At 37.9% G+C, this 16,377-nt stretch overlaps 1 protein-coding gene across 4 annotated transcripts in view; it reads right to left on the bottom strand.

Annotated features, from left to right (window-relative positions):
- Nucleotides 1–15,811, bottom strand: part of LOC131438847 (protein grainyhead) — a 454,054-nt gene extending 438,243 nt beyond the window's left edge. For 2 of the 4 annotated variants that reach the window (XM_058609183.1, XM_058609181.1), the window contains exon 1: nt 15,411–15,809. The gene's annotated coding sequence lies outside the window, so the exon portion shown is untranslated. Of the gene's footprint in view, nt 1–15,410 lie in introns of all 4 variants that reach the window. The other 2 variants (XM_058609180.1, XM_058609182.1) reach the window with 2 other exon arrangements.
- Between the last annotated feature and the right edge of the window lie 566 nt (nt 15,812–16,377).

Below are 16,377 nucleotides of genomic sequence, written 5' to 3' on the forward strand. Positions count from 1 at the left end.
AATGATATACAATTAAACATAAGATACACTTACGAACTAACATAATATACTTTTTTTTTTTTTTTTCAAATAAAATTTTTATTAGGCTCATTTGCTTTAGCTTAACGTGGCCGATTGTCTTGTTGTTAGGGAGAGAGAAAGGGATGCCGTATTACGGGGCGGCATACTCCCCAGTTAGTAAGGGGACATAGGGAGGGTGGGACCTACACAGTATTGAATTGAAATTTGAATACATCATTGGTTTGTGGCATACATCTTTTAGACACATTTTGCGTTCGATGAATCTTCATGTTTTTCAGCTTGTAGCAATGAAGAGATTATTCTGGATTGGGATGCTTCGTTGGTGTGTTCTGACGTTGATGTGACGTTTTTGGGTAGCTTCCAGCAACTCAGTCAGTTCAAGGCAGGTGCATGCTCCGAAGCATCGTTTACACAGGCCATACTTCCAGCAACGTAAAGAAGAGTGCGGTAGAGCTGTAGACGAGAAAGAGATAGGGAGAGCACTAAATTTGAGCATTGATAGTTTTCAAGAAGTTATAGATGAGAGTCATATAAGGAAGATTTCGAGTTGCCAATACGTCGCGGACTGGTACGAAGGGTGGTATACCTCGGGCCCGAAGGGAACCTATGAGTTGGGACCTGGCATCACAATACTCGACACATGTCCAAACAACATGTTCGATGTCATGATAACCCTCACCGCAAACGCAGACACCACTCTCAGCGAGCCCCACACGACGGAGATGCGCGCTGAACATATAATGATGACGAAATGTCGCAAATTATCGAGGAATAACTAGCCTCTCGGCCTCATCGAAATTATTTGAGATAATTTGTGAGTGGTGCTATTTTAGATCGTGCAAAGAACTACATATCATTTGATCTACACGGATTTATGCCTGGTAGATCAGTTACAACGAATTTGTTAACCTTAACGTCTGAATGTATTTCTAGTATGGAGGCAAAAGCACAAATGGATGTGATCTATACCGATCTAAAAGCAGCGTTTGACAAGATTGATCATCGAATACTGTTGTGTAAATTATCTCGACTTGGTTTATCATCGCAACTTGTGTCTTGGCTGAACTCATATCTTTCCGATAGACAACTGCGTGTAAAAATCAATAACGTTGCGTCGTCCGAATTCTCAAATAAATCAGGTGTTCCGCAAGGTAGCAACTTGGGACCCTTGCTATTTGTAGTATTTTTCAACGATGTTGCATTACTCTTGGGATCTGGTTGTAAATTAATCTACGCAGATGATTTGAAACTGTATCTCGCCGTTCGTAGTGTTGAGGATTGCCAACGACTGCAAGATTTGCTTACAAGGTTCGCAAATTGGTGCAAGGAAAATAAACTCATTATCAATGTAACCAAATGCCAAGTTATCACATTTCATCGGATTCTACGTCCCATTATATTCGACTATAACATTGATGGAACAATTTTATCTAGAGCGACTCAGGTGTGTGATCTTGGTGTACAACTGGATGCAAAATTGACGTTCGATGTCCAACGGTCGTTAGTTATTTCGAAAGCTTCCCGTCAGCTGGGATTCATCTCTAAAATTGCTAAAGACTTCAAAGATCCGCTTTGCTTGAAGGCTTTATATTGCTCACTCGTCCGCCCGATTCTGGAAAATGCTTCAGTAATCTGGTGTCCGTATCAAATATCGTGGAGCCTTAGAATTGAACGTGTTCAGAAACGTTTTGTTCGCATGGCATTACGACATTTGCCTTGGAGAGATCCTGTAAACTTGCCACCATACCCGGACAGATGCCAATTATTGGGAATCGATACTCTACAGCGCCGAAGAAAAATTCAACAGGCATTGACTATTGCGAAATTAATAAACGGGGAGATCGATGCTCCAGAATTGCGTAGCAAAATTAGTTTTCGAGTACCAAGCAGACCATTGCGATATACGACTCTACTTCAAAACGGATTTCACAGGACTTTATTTGGAAGTAACGAACCTATAACTGCGTGCACACGAGCTTTTACTTCTGTTGAAACAATTTTTGAGTTTGATGAGCCTTCCCGTCGCTTCGCAGAAAGAATGAAACGAACTATATTATAAGGACTGTTTTTTTTCTATGTGTTAATTTATTTCACTTGACGCATTGTAATTACTTTTTGTTTTGTGTTTGTTGTTTAAAAGATAGTGGTTTTTGCGCCTGTCTGAGAATGGCATGAAATTTGTTCAACTCATATGGGCTTTTTCCCACTCTGTCGGTTCATTTAGACATATGTCCGATGAACCCAATAAGAGATAAATAAATAAATAAATAAATAAATAAATGATTAGACATGAGCCTTGACATTACACGAATAAAGTCTCGGCTCACGTCCAACCCCCGGAACCAAGCTTTCGTCGATACCTGTGCCATAATATACTTAACACTCACAAAATGAAATACCAGAATCATAAGGATTATAGATAATTTATAGATAATTCAAACATTGAGGAGAAATCATCGGTGCACCGAGCGCCAGCGACTGGGCCACCTACGACTGTAATGACGACTTTGAACAACCGTCAGTTTGAAAAAGAACTGCCATTCCAAGGAAGCTAACCGTTACGTGACTCTCGTTCGCATTTATCTTAAAACGTACTATCTTCAGACACGCGTTTGTTCAGCTCATCAGACGCTCAACGGATCCCCACGTTGCGATGGCTCTTGCAGTTTTCAGGCGTCGCTGCAGTCGATGCAGAAATAAAGAACACAATGCGGAATATCCGCTCACTGGCGAACCAAACGAATCTAACATAGGGCCGAAGAAAAACTGTTCCAGAGATGAATTTCATACCCTTTTACAGCAATCCGCACAGATGGACTGTACGATGGCAGTAGTGGCGAAGGAGGAAAATTTATGTAATGGAAACACATTCCACCGTTTCCAACGCTTCACTTGACAGTGGAGGTGGCGGGTGAGACCATTAGCGAAAACCTGGATCGAGCGGAGACCTAGAAAAATTCCTTCTCGCATAAGCACACCACACAAACACACACGTGGTAATCCGAACCAAAGCCATGCACTGGTCCAATGCGAGTAGGTTGTACAAAAAATAGACGTAATAGAAATTAACTGCAGGTACTTTGATAACAAGCCACCTATATCTGGAACGTTTCCTGGATGCTGCATGCCACGATGCTCGTATGCCCGCCACAGGCGACTCTTCGGAACAGTTATGGCCTGGAAAAGGCGTTCGTGAGATTTCCCTTTGCGATGGGGACTCCAATTTCAAAGGCAATAAATTCAGACTAATGAGAAATTGTTCGGAGTATGTTTTGAATATCTCCATTGGCTAGCGGTAGATTCGCAAGAACGTGGGATGTCAAGAACTGGCAACCACCACCAATACAGGCACAGTAGGCTATGCTATGCAACGGGACATGATTGCCGGTTAGGATGACGGTGTGTCAATTGGATCAATACAATTTCACTGCCAACTGCTGATTGGGTGGGTCGTTGAAACATTGAAATGATCTAATGATAATTTGCATGACCATAATTGCCAACAAGTATTAAAAAGAATTAGTTTCGGATTCGGGAAGCGAAGTTGTTTATATTTAAAAAATAACAATTCGAAACTGGACCGAATCTAGTTCACTTGTCTGATACATCAATCTGTCATCGAGGAATAATTTGAATTTTAAAATTTTCCCCAACAGAAACAATATTAATTCAGGCTACTTGATTGACAATCTCGTTGTCTGTATAGCTCCATCGGAAAACAATGAGAACCGGCATCACCAACTCCTTACCGGTAATCGTAATATAGGTCGAAAGCTCCCTGATGTTTACCCACTTGGCTTTCCTCTCCTTTGTTTAAACATCAAAAAGCAAAAACGACCAGACTGCCAAAAATAACGAACCCGTTCCCGTGTACATGGCGAATACCGACCGGGCAGAAACATTTTTGCGCAATCCTGCCTTGTGAGAAAATGGCATGAGATATGTGCGCCTTTCCCGGTGACTGCAGTTTTCGTTCAGCGATTGCAGCCGAAAAAAGAAAGTTCAAGAATGAAAAAAAAACATGGCAGGTCCTGGCATGATTGCGCACCAGGATCGAACACGTTGGAAAGGCAGACTTGGAACGGGCAAGTGAACACGAAAACAAAAAACAATCATTCAGCCGAGTGTAGAGAGGGTGATAGTTGTATGTATATTATTATCTACCATAATGCATACGGAGGCTGTTATGCTTTTTCGAGGCTCCCTTCACGGGGTCTATATTTCGCCTTAATTGCATACATGAAAAAGAGAAGGAAATACAACGAACGAGAGTTCGTTTACGGTGGCCTCCATCGCCATAAGATACTTGGTTGATTTTCTGCCGCCTTTAGGCTATCCGTCGGTCGGTCGGTCGATGTAAGCAGCAGCTTCATTAATGGAGTAAAAAACAATCACCGAAGATCCGGATGTTGCTGGTGTTGTAGCAGCATCAGCAGCAACAGCGAAAGTACAGGGATAATCGTGAATAGCTCTCATTTTCCTTCTTTTTTTTCGTTATCTCATGTTCTTGCTACATCAAACGAGAATCGACTTATCATGATCCTTGAAGCTTTTCGTTTTTTTTTTGGTGAATGGTGCTTCAGTTGGTTTTAAATCGCATGAACATTCAGAAGAGACAGCGACGAACGGGATTTTTACAATTCTAAAACTTGCCATAGCTTGAAGGCGTCAATCGTCGAACACCGAACTACGTATTATCTACCAGGGTAGACGTACGATGTTGATACCGAAACGTAAGAAGTTTGTGCGACCGTGCGAAAATTAACCTCCAGGTGTAAAGTGCTAATCGAAGGGAAAACGAGAACTTCGACGCCGTACTCACCACCACCACTTGACTGGTCAAAATTTTGACACCACCTGTGACGCAAGACGTTTGACGGGTTCGGTGCCGTGACGTGACAAGACAAGACGGGGCTCATCATCGTGCGGGCAGATTGCAATGTTGCTGTGCTTCAAACGTCAGAATCACGTGCACGTTTGACTGGATCTTGAGTGCTGAACGGGTTCGACTGGTTACACTGGTTGTTTGTTGTGGTCCGGTAGCGTCATCAACCGGCAACAGCCGCGCGATGGGGCAACGTGCTCACCAATCACGGTCTAGCCCTTTTCCGAGTTCAGGTTCAGCAGCGGCGCGGCGACAGTGTGGAATCAATAAAAACAACAACAACAACGACGACAGCAACGGCAGCAGTAGCAAGGGGCGGCTGCGGATTTAAAGTGGATTAGCTGGTTCAGGTTGTGATAGAATTTGTTTTTATTCACCCGGTGGACCGGTTCAAATAGAAGCATGTAACGGGCTTTCGTGTTGTCCTAGTTTGCTGCCGTTGGAGGCGGCGACAAAGGCAGGTATAGAACGACTATAGACGTGAAAATGTAGTTTCAATCATGACCTGGTGCAACAGTTTATTGGCCGTTGCTCTTCGGGATGACTTTTTGGTAACAAATTTTATGTTTCTTCGGTCTATTTAAAAAATGTTTAAACAAATTTGTTTATTTTATGAGCAATTAAAATCGTACTGTCATTGTTGAATCGCTAATAAGCTATTGATAATACCAGCGCATATCATGTAATTTGAATCCAAAAGATGTATCTAGCTACAAAACAATAACTAAAATGGTTTTTAGATAATGTAGAAAATTTTTAGTTAGGATTTAAGAAGCCTAGTATGCGCAAAAGTGGTAGTTTTTGCGTTTTCACACAGAAAGACGAAAAAAGGTACGTATATGTGAACACATTTGTGTGTGTGTGTGTGTGTGTGTGTGTGTGTGTGTGTGTGTGTGTGTGTGTGTGTGTGTGTGTGTGTGTGTGTGTGTGTGTGTGTATATATGTAACACATAATGTTTGGTTTGGTTAATTTGGTTCAAATTTTGTATGAGTATTATTTATTAGCAAAAAGGACAGCTTGCATCATCAGTTTGCTATATTAATGTTAGCGTTACTTATGAAAAGGATCCAAACAAATATTCCTAGACAATTTTCAAATAGCTATTGGGTTATTGTACCTGACTATTTCATTAGTACAATCGCAACATTACTTTGCAGATTACTCGAGTTTCAATCAACGAATTGCGATAAAATCGAATACAATGTCTTCGCTTCCACTTTAAAATACAATATCGCTGAAAAAAAGTTCTATAATTTTGGATGGTGCTGTAATAGCAGTTAATGGATAAAGCAGAGACAGCAAATTGTCCCGGGTTGGCGGTTCAATGCATAGGGTGCTGATCTCACAAACCAGTTGTCGTATGTTCGAGCCCCGACCTGGAAGAATTCGTAGTGTCAGTAGAATCGTAGCACTACCCATGCAATGGTTCTGTACACTCTGAATCGGCTGCGAAGTCTGTTGAAACAGAAGGTCAAATTCCACTACAGGAATGTAATACCAAGGCTTTGCTAGAGACAGCAAATCTCACTCTCACTTATTGTGTGAGTCTATGGAAAACTACTGGAGCTGAGTTGCATAGGACCACCGTAACCCTATCTCATAAAAGGTTTTTGATACATTGGTTTGATGTTTTTGGTAATATCTTTGTTAACTATTGGGACTATATAGAGAAAGTGTACACAAGAATCAGCCCCTGCAGAAATCACAACTGTCTAAACAGCAAAAATTATAAAATTTACCGGTGACGTAAATCCCCATATGACGATCATAAGATCGTAATTTGTAAAATAACTGAATTTTACAAGAATGATTGTGTCGAACATACACTACTTTTAAAGTAGACATGTAAATTTATATGCTTCAGCACTTAAAAATATGTCAGAAAGTATTAAATATGTTTTGGATCTACTGTAAAAATGAGTTACTTTTAACGCTCGTATATGTCGGTTTCAGAAGACGTAAATTTACACGATTTTTTCTAAGTGTGTAGGTTTACCCGGTTCGCTCAATTCTCTCAAAGCTATATTTCGTGCTTCAGTTTGAACCTGATCTAACTGCACAGATGTCAGATAGCGATCATTTGCCCGGTTTACATACCGCAATAATATATCATTAAATTTCTGAGAGCATATTATTCTGTAAAGTTTAATACTTAATTAATATGGTTGCTTAGAAACTTCATCCGTTATTCAAAACGTTTGTCACAGAAAAAGCGTATAGAGTAACGGCTTTCTAGACCAGACGAGCGTAAAATTTTTATGTTTTTTCGATTGTTCTAATACATGAGTCATGAATTTTGATTATTTTTTTACGTGCACCTACATGTACTACATTTTTTACTATAAGTTAAGAATGTTCGCTATAGTTTCAGGATTTTCTTGTAAAATCTGGTAATTTTCAAATAAATTTAATATATGTTATAATTAATAATTGAATTTGGTAACCTGTAAAACTCAAATATGTATACCGCACTGTTAAGAGTAATATTTTTCGTTACTTTATAGGATTGGTCATCATTCCAAACATATTCGATTTGAATAAAATAATCGAATTTAAACAGGGGGCGGGTATATCATAATGGATTACTCAAAGCCTTTCATGCAGACCACCTGAGTTCAATTGCCAACTCCGAACATACAGTCAGGAAGTTTTCCTGGCCCGAGCAGACAAATGACCCATAAGACTGAATCCTCTATAATCAAATCAAAAAATATATACACGATTCATCGAAATTTCCAGTTCCGTTTTTCCATTTATTGAAAAAATCGGTAGTTGAACTGCAATGGGGTTGTTCGAATTGTTGTCGTAGGAATACACAACTGTCGTCAAAATTACTGTCAATTTTGATTATTTCGGCAGTAGCGAGTTTCAGTTCCACATATTATTTGTAGCATAGCCTTGGTATTACATTCCTGTAGTGGAATTTGACCTGCTGTTTCAACAGACTTCGCAGCCGATTCAGAGTGTAGAGAACCATTGCATGGCTGGTACTACGATTCTACTGACTCTACGAATCCTTCCAGGTCGGTGCTCGAACATACGACAACTGGGTTGTAGAGACCAGCGCCTTATGCATTGAACCGCCAACCCGGGACAATATTATTTGTGTATATGCCAAATATATGAAGGCAGCAGTATTCCGATAAAACTAAATAACTCTTATGCAAAACGAACGCCACGCAAATTAAATCCCCAAACGCTCCACAAATGCACAGAAACTGAATTGGTTTATTACCATTCTCACTTCCACTTTCAGTTCACTCCCATATCACTTCACTTGATTGATTGACCTATTACCAGATTTACGCACAGTGTCATGATCACTGTAGTGAAAAACACTCATTTTGCCAACGAAATGTTGGTGACGTGATGTTTATAACAATATCAAGCTCATCTAAGTAATTTCTTTTTTCTCTGAAGCGATTTTCCCAATAAGGACCTAAATTCAATTATTATCGGTATCACTTCACTTGATTTTCACCGTGAAGTGATACCGATAATTTCATGCACATATTTGGAGCAGGTAATTGAATGGAAAGTTACATTACAAAACTAAGCGATTTGTAAATATACAGCCTTGTTCAATGAAAAAGTAAATGCATTTCAATGTAATTTTACATCAATCATGGTTTTAAATCAGTTCGTTTCAACTGACGTCTGTTTAATAGTACTATTGGTTTACATGTCGTGTAAGTTTCATCTTTTCTTTCTGTGCAGCCCGATCAGATGCACATAACAAAATCATAACACAAGTATATCAACAGTTGATATGTATAACAATTTGTGTTATTTTGAGATATTTAACAAATGAAAACAGTTGAAAGTTAAAACTTATGATAACAATATAATAGCAAAATCAGCTATGATGTTTTATTTTCATTTGCAAGACTCATGATAAAATTAATTAATTGTAAAAATGAGTTCTTCCGTTGCTTTATATCGAAACATAATGATCAGAATTTCAAAGAACTGAAAGAAGAAACCAGATCACTAAATAAATTATTAATTTTCAGTGGTATAGTTTTTGTATGTTGATTTTCCTACCTAAATTATTACAATTTCAATTTATTAGTTATATCAAATTGAATAATAATTGTGATACAAACGTTCCAAAATCTGTTACGATTTTGTTCCCGCTAGAGTCTTTTTTGTTATGACTTTGGTTATTTCGACAGCTTACCACCCAAAAATATTTCAAAACTTATTACAAAATATTTTTGAAATAAATTACTACAGTTGTTATAATTTTGTTATTACCATCTGATCGGAAGGTGGGCAGTGTGAAAAGCATCGGCATACCCATCACGCTATACCCGTTCCCACATGTATTTAGAAATTACCATTTATTTTTACTTATTAAGTATATTGAAAAAAGAACTTTAAAGTTACTTTGCATTCGATTTCCTGCTTGAGATAGGTGCATGAAAATAGATATAAGTTCACTGAATAAAATTATCTATGTATGCGAAATGCAAAGTGTGCCTCTGCCGTCTCTGTAAGGGAAAGCTATGATGAGGGCTTAAAAATTCAGGTAATTTAGACATTGTTTGTCAATTGTTATTTAGTTTCAATTGCTGCATATATGATATGAAGGATATGAAATATACAGAAAGAAATAACGAAATATACACGACATGTAAATCAATAGTAACATGGAATATACATCGGTTGAATCTAAATTGTGATTGAAAACAATCATCGATGTAAAACTTAATTGAATTGCATTGAATTTTCAATGAATTAAACTTTATCCTTCAATGAACTCTTAGTTTTACGTTTAAATTATATTGAAATGTACATAATTGTAAAGTAACTTTATGTTTAATTTCCTGCCTCAAATATGTGCATGAAAATAGATGTAAATTCACAAAATATATTTATCTGTGTAGGTAGGATAGGTATTCTAGATTGAACCAGCTGGAAATTTATAACGGAAGAGCTAGTATAGGCAGGCTCATATAAGCATGATCAGAAGAAATAATTGAGTTCTATCTTACCTCCTACGTGTGGGGGTCGAACACTAAATTCGAGTCCCCAAGTATGGACGTGTAACAAGTGTAGTTCTTCATTACACTGCGCTACTGACACCGGCACAGTAACTATACTTATTATACCAATTATTACCATTAATTTTTACCAATTCCGAACGTTTTCTGTAATTTTTGGTTTGCAATTGCGAAACCGGAAGTCGGAATCGTATAAAACTCTACAGCAGTTCTGAAGACTGTACAGAGTTTTATATGAATCCGTCCAGCTATCCTTGAGAAATCAATGCAGCTTCCGGAGCTTCCGGAAATCGAACACCAGTATAGCATAAATGAGATTATTTGCAATCAACTAACCAATTCGGAAAATTAAAAGGTTTGGCTGACCTATTCTATGATATTCGCTTCTATTTACATCGTCATTAAAACACTCTGTAACTGAATCAGAAGTAGGATTCAAACGAGTGAGGTCAGACAGCAAAAAAAAGTCAAAATAATGCGAGGGATCCGATTAAATTTCAAGACAATTGTATGATTCGACGAAATGATTTTCGTAGAAATGGCATTCGCAAAAATTATCGCTCGTCGTAAATCCCAAAAATATTTCGAAGGTCCGACATATCGACTATGACAAAATGTTTGACACGAGCGGATCAGGATATCATGAGGCTGTTGGCTTTGGTATGTTCTACAATATCGTTTCGACCTTCTTCGAGCTTGAAAACTTAGTATCTGTCCATGTAGTAAAGTTAGTAGTAGTACATTATAGCTAGAGTGTCACAGCAGCTCCGAGTCATTATTTCATCCTAACGGATAGTCTGAGTACAAGCAAAACTATTCGATCAAACAGAATTGATAAGAATAAATCGTTTTTGGAGAGTATCTGAACAGTTTATTGAATCATTACTATCAACTCAAAATAGATAGGGCCCAGGTCAGAGCTCTATTCGCGGCAATAAGAGAGCGAACAAGTTGGTCAAGTGTGGTGCTCTTGAGAGTAAAATTTACGTAGAACCCTTTGCTTCCAATGCGTTCTAAGGTGCTTCTTGGGACGAATACGTTTTTTCGGGTCGTTTGGACACGCGTCGAGTCTCGTGATGTCAGGTCTGAACTTATAAATAACCTTCTAACCCAAGTAGCAATTAAAACATGTTAAAATTGGCATGCAATTAAATTAAGCAATTGAAACATGTTAAAATTGCACAATTGCTACACAACGGTCATTCATGTCAGATATGTTTGACATATGATTTGTTTTGGTAACAAATGTGAATATCTTCTATATTACTGCTTGTGAAACCAAATCAAAATCCAAAAAGGATTAAGTTCCACATCGGTTTGTTTAACTGATTCTACAAAAAGTTCATTTGAGCAGTTTCATTTTCGGTTTCTACTTAACAAATATTACTGCTATGAAACATATCAAATAAGAAACTTGTTGCACATCATACAAACAAACTGCGCTTTGTCAATCGCACAATCGTTGCAAAAAGAGTGTATAAATAACACATGGATCAATAAGTCCCGAGACTAACAATGGAAACAAAATTTTTTTTTGCAAAATTTTTTTTGTTCATCAACATAATCACCTTTTAGGGTGATACAATGGTTCCAACGTTTTTCCAATTTTTCAATACCATGTTTATAAAAAAAAAATTATCTTTCGCTTCAAAATAAGCTTCAGTTTCAGCGTTGACCTCCTCATTTGAGCCAAATCTTTTTCCCTGGAGCATTTTTTAAAGATCAGCAAAAAGCCAGTAGTCACTGGGGGCTAAATCTGGCGAGTATGGGGGGTGGGAAAGCAGATCAAAGCCCAATTCGTTCAATTTCGCCATTGTTTTCATCGACTTGTGGCAATTTTCAATTTTTCATGAAGGATAGTAAATACACTTCCATATGATATCTGTGTCATCTCAGCAATCTCACGGAGCTTCATTTTACGATCTTTCATTATAATTTTTGTCACTTCACTCACATTTTCCGGTGTAACGGCTTCCACAGGTCTACCCGAGCGTTTCGCGTCATTTGTGTCGGTACGTCCACGTTTAAACTCGGCGAACCACCGAAAAATCGTTGCTTTTGATGGACAAGAGTCCGGATAACATTTTTCAATCTATTGTTTCGCTTGCACGGTGTTTTTACCCATTAAAAAACAATGTTTTATCAAAACACGAAACTCGGTCATGTGTGTGTGTGTGTGTGTGTGTGTGTGTGTGTGTGTGTGTGTGTGTGTGTGTGTGTGTGTGTGTGTGTGTAATAGCAGCACGTTCTTTTTGTGCCGAATATCGAACCAAACAGACGCTTGTACTTTTTGCTACGTTCAAAACAAATTTTAATTGCGTGAAAATCAACACAAAAGTTTTTTATTATTTTTTTAATAGTATCATAAATTGAAGAGCATCAATCGAAAAGATGAGTGGATTGAATATTTATGAGGTGAAATCGAATTATTTCGTGATTTAATACCGGGTGCTTCCAAAATTTATGCAACCAAAGATTTGTTTTGTCATTTTCAAAATGTCTACCGATTTCTGTTACCGGCACCCTACTCTTTTTGACGAATCGTGAAAAATTGTTAGTAATATGCAGGCTGCTGTCGAGACAAAGCAAGCCAAAGTTTTGGCCAAATATCTAGCTGCTCATACAGCAGATGCTCCGGCTAAGAAAAAAACGTAGAAGACCGGCCAAATCAACACCATCCAAATAATCGACCAAGAAAGCCAAGGTGAAGTCACCATCAGACAACGAAGACTTTTGTCCAAAACGCTTCTAAAAAGAAAAAAATCTGTTTTTCCTTTGAATAACTGCATTTTTTACTTATATATATATATATATATATATATATATATATATATATATATATATATATATATATATATATATATATATATATATATATATATATATATATATATATATATATATATATGTTATATATATATATAAATATATATATATATATATATATATATATATATATATATATATATATATATATATATATATATATATATATATATATATATATACATATATATTATGAAATTTATTGGGGTTAACCAAACACCTTTTTTTAAATGGCCAAAATTTATCGCTTTACTAAATTGATAATAATTTTTTGTCAATCAAATGAATCAACTTAGTTTCCTAATCAGTTGTTAGCTAAGGACTTTAGCTTTCCATTGATGTATAGAGGTCCGCATAATGTGCACTAGTCAGAAGTTATGAACTTAAAATAAAAGGGTGCCGGTAACCGAATACTCTCCCCTATAAATAATAGCAGCTTATTGCTCGAGTAAAGCAGGAACTAGATTTATTCTATTATTTTTACTTTGAGTAGGTTTGGTATTAAGCAAATGCATACGACAATCAAGAAGAGTTTAATTAAATTTCTACTACAATGTGCAAGTTTTTTGATAATTATTGTAATATAATAATATATTATTTATTTAAAAAATTAATTAATTAACACAAATGTTTTAGCAAAACCTAATGTGAATTAACTATTGAAATAAATGTTTAAATTAAATAAATATCATGATTTTTCAATAAATGAAATCAGCGATAAGATTTAAATTACTCTAAGTATCATCTATGATTGGAACAAAACTATGGTCGAAACAATTCAAGAAGTAGGTAGAAACTTGAAGAGGCATTTTCTATATGCATTTGTATATCATGTGGAGGTAAAACTTGCAAAATCAGAAAACTTATTTCGTTGGACTTGGCACGATGCAAAAAAGTTTAGTCATTTTCCATTATTTCTAAACAATGGCCTAAGTTTCTTATTTCTATGTTTATTCGATGGGAAAATTACAGACAGTTTACCAACTGTTTATTCCTTTCATTGCGAACTATATATTGTAAGTTGAGGTCGTTTTGTACAATTACGAATCGGCTGCAAAGCCTTTGATAAGCGTTGGTAAACATAAAAGACTTTCGTATTACTGCGTTAGTCTCGAATGGAGTCCAGTTAAGAATCGGACGATGGATGATGAATCAAATGACGGTTCGGATATGGTTCGAATATCAAAATTACCTAGTTTTTTTTAACTATTTCAACTGCGTTCGATAAATTATATTGATAGTCAAATTTGATGTTCGATAAACAATTTCCCAGCTCAATGTAACTTGGATTTTCAGTATAAAGTTTAACTTTTTAACTTTGAATGAACGATTTAAGTTTGATGAAAATAATAATTTAAATTAGTAGTCAAATGAATCGTCATACGCATTTGTACGAATTTGACCTATTTAAAATGTAGTCCATCTGAATAATACAGGAATGAGCAAAGTAACAGATTTTTTAAATTTTTTTGCTATCATCTTACACGATGAGAAGTAATTCCTAAATCGTACGAAATGTTATTTCATTTTCAATACAAAATATCATGATGAAAATCAATTATTTCTATTGTAATATTTTTTGAGCCACTCGCTGAAAATGTATTAATTGACATAGCTTATAACCTGAAACCCTCGAGTTGAGGTGCATATCGAGATATAAAATATTAACAATCGATTGATTCAGTACCGTATAACGAATAATATTCCGTCACCTTACCCAAACTCACTCCATACAAAGTTAAGCCCGGCCAATGATCTCGCCTACAGGCTGCTCTCCCCATAAATCTTTGCCACCGAATGACCCCCAATACAAGTCGATCAGCCGAAAACAACGACAACGCCTGAAGTCAACAGAAACAAAACAAGAAAACCAAATTGTTTATGGTGGAAATGTCATGACATTTCATTAAAACCCCCATCGCCCCGCGACTAAAAAAGCGCACATATCCTCATCTCACCAGCGAATCGGCGGAGATCATGCAGGAGAGAAGGGCCGAGGATGACCCGGTGGCAGACGGTGGGTGGGAAACAAACATCCCCATCGATCGGTCCTCGACGTGTTGTTGTGAGCCCCGGGTTGGTGTAATCGCATTCACACGCACACCACCAAACGGTCGCGACCATCAGGCAGCAACGGCTCAGATTGCCGCCGTCCCCAGCGGCAGCGGCAGGTATTCTCGACGACATAAATAAATACACGATTTAAAATCAACCCGCAGATAACCGACATGCACACCAACACGCTGACACACGGCCAGCGAGATCAGCAAGAAGAGATCGGTTTTCCTGTTGTGTGCCGATTCGTGGGGACCCTTGAGATTACGGGGGGCTTTCTTGAGACCGATTTGAATAATTTATTGGGTGAAGTTTTGAGAAATGGCCTTGCATTGAATCAATACTGTGGAAATCTTATGTCTAGGACTTAGCTGTAAGAATTGGGTATTGCATTCCGGATTAATCCTGATCACTGGTGCTGCTTTCAGCATATTGATTGCCAGATTGCCCCTTCGGGCAAGCAAACGATATCAATCCATAGGCATGTTACGTTTTGCACACAGTTAATTTTTATTTTTTTTTTCTATTTGCAAACAAGGAATGCTTTCACGCATAAGATTTTCCATACATGACACTCGTTTAAATCACTACGGATCGACCGCGGTATACACCTTACCTCTCTCGCTCTCACACACTGCTCCTTCCGCAGCTTTGAAAACACAACATACAACACATAAGCTGTAGGCACTGTCACTGAACCACTGCGAAGACCGACCCAGCGATGCCTGAGTGTTCAACGCACTCCCGACAACGTCGTCGTTCTCGTCTTCTTTGAATCCCACACGCGCAAACAGTCGCCAAACTTCCGGAAGTGACCGGGTTTGAAAATTACTCGGAACCGATCCACTTCGCACCGTTGTTCCGTCCGCCCGGAGGATTCTGCGCGCCAATTAGTCGTCAATGTACCACTTTCAATGCAATATGCAACAAAATTCGACAAAAATCATCTAGATTTTAGCAGGTGTCCGCTTCGAACTAAACTACTACCAGCTCTAGGTTTCTTAGCAACTGCGCACCGATCAGCCCAAACGTTAATCACAGACGTACGTGCGATCGTTCCTTCCTGGTCTCACTTGCACAAGCAGCGAAAGAGACGCCAGCGGTACGTCTGTCTTGTCTGCCACCGAGACTAGTATTAGTGAACAACGTGCGGGACACAAAGCTGACAAAAAGGAATGGCTGCTGCTGCTGCAGGCTCAGAGCAGTCGCTCGCTGAAGTGACTTAGGGTTTTTTTTGACGGTGTGCGTGCGGTTAAGCCGCCTGCGGAGTTCCAAATTGCTACGATCGTTTCATGTTGCTGCTGGTGGGTGTGTTTGCGTGCGCCCGCTGACAACTTGCGCTACTCGAGAGCACTGCAAAGCCGCCGAAACTGACTTGACTCGAAGAAGTTGATGCTTTGGAAGAAAAGTTTCTTTATTTTATTATGGTCTCGAAGCTGTTACTTTTCTCGCGCAGGAAAAATGCAATGATTTCGTGGCATTTTTGTTCTCTCAGTGCTACTAGCAGCGTTATGAACGTTATGATTTTAAATTTCATTTCATTTATTCCATTACAACTTAGCTTGAAAATTGAAGTGACATAT

The sequence above is a fragment of the Malaya genurostris genome, chromosome 3 (genome assembly GCF_030247185.1).
Source record: "Malaya genurostris strain Urasoe2022 chromosome 3, Malgen_1.1, whole genome shotgun sequence".
NCBI classification, from domain to species: domain Eukaryota; kingdom Metazoa; phylum Arthropoda; class Insecta; order Diptera; family Culicidae; genus Malaya; species Malaya genurostris.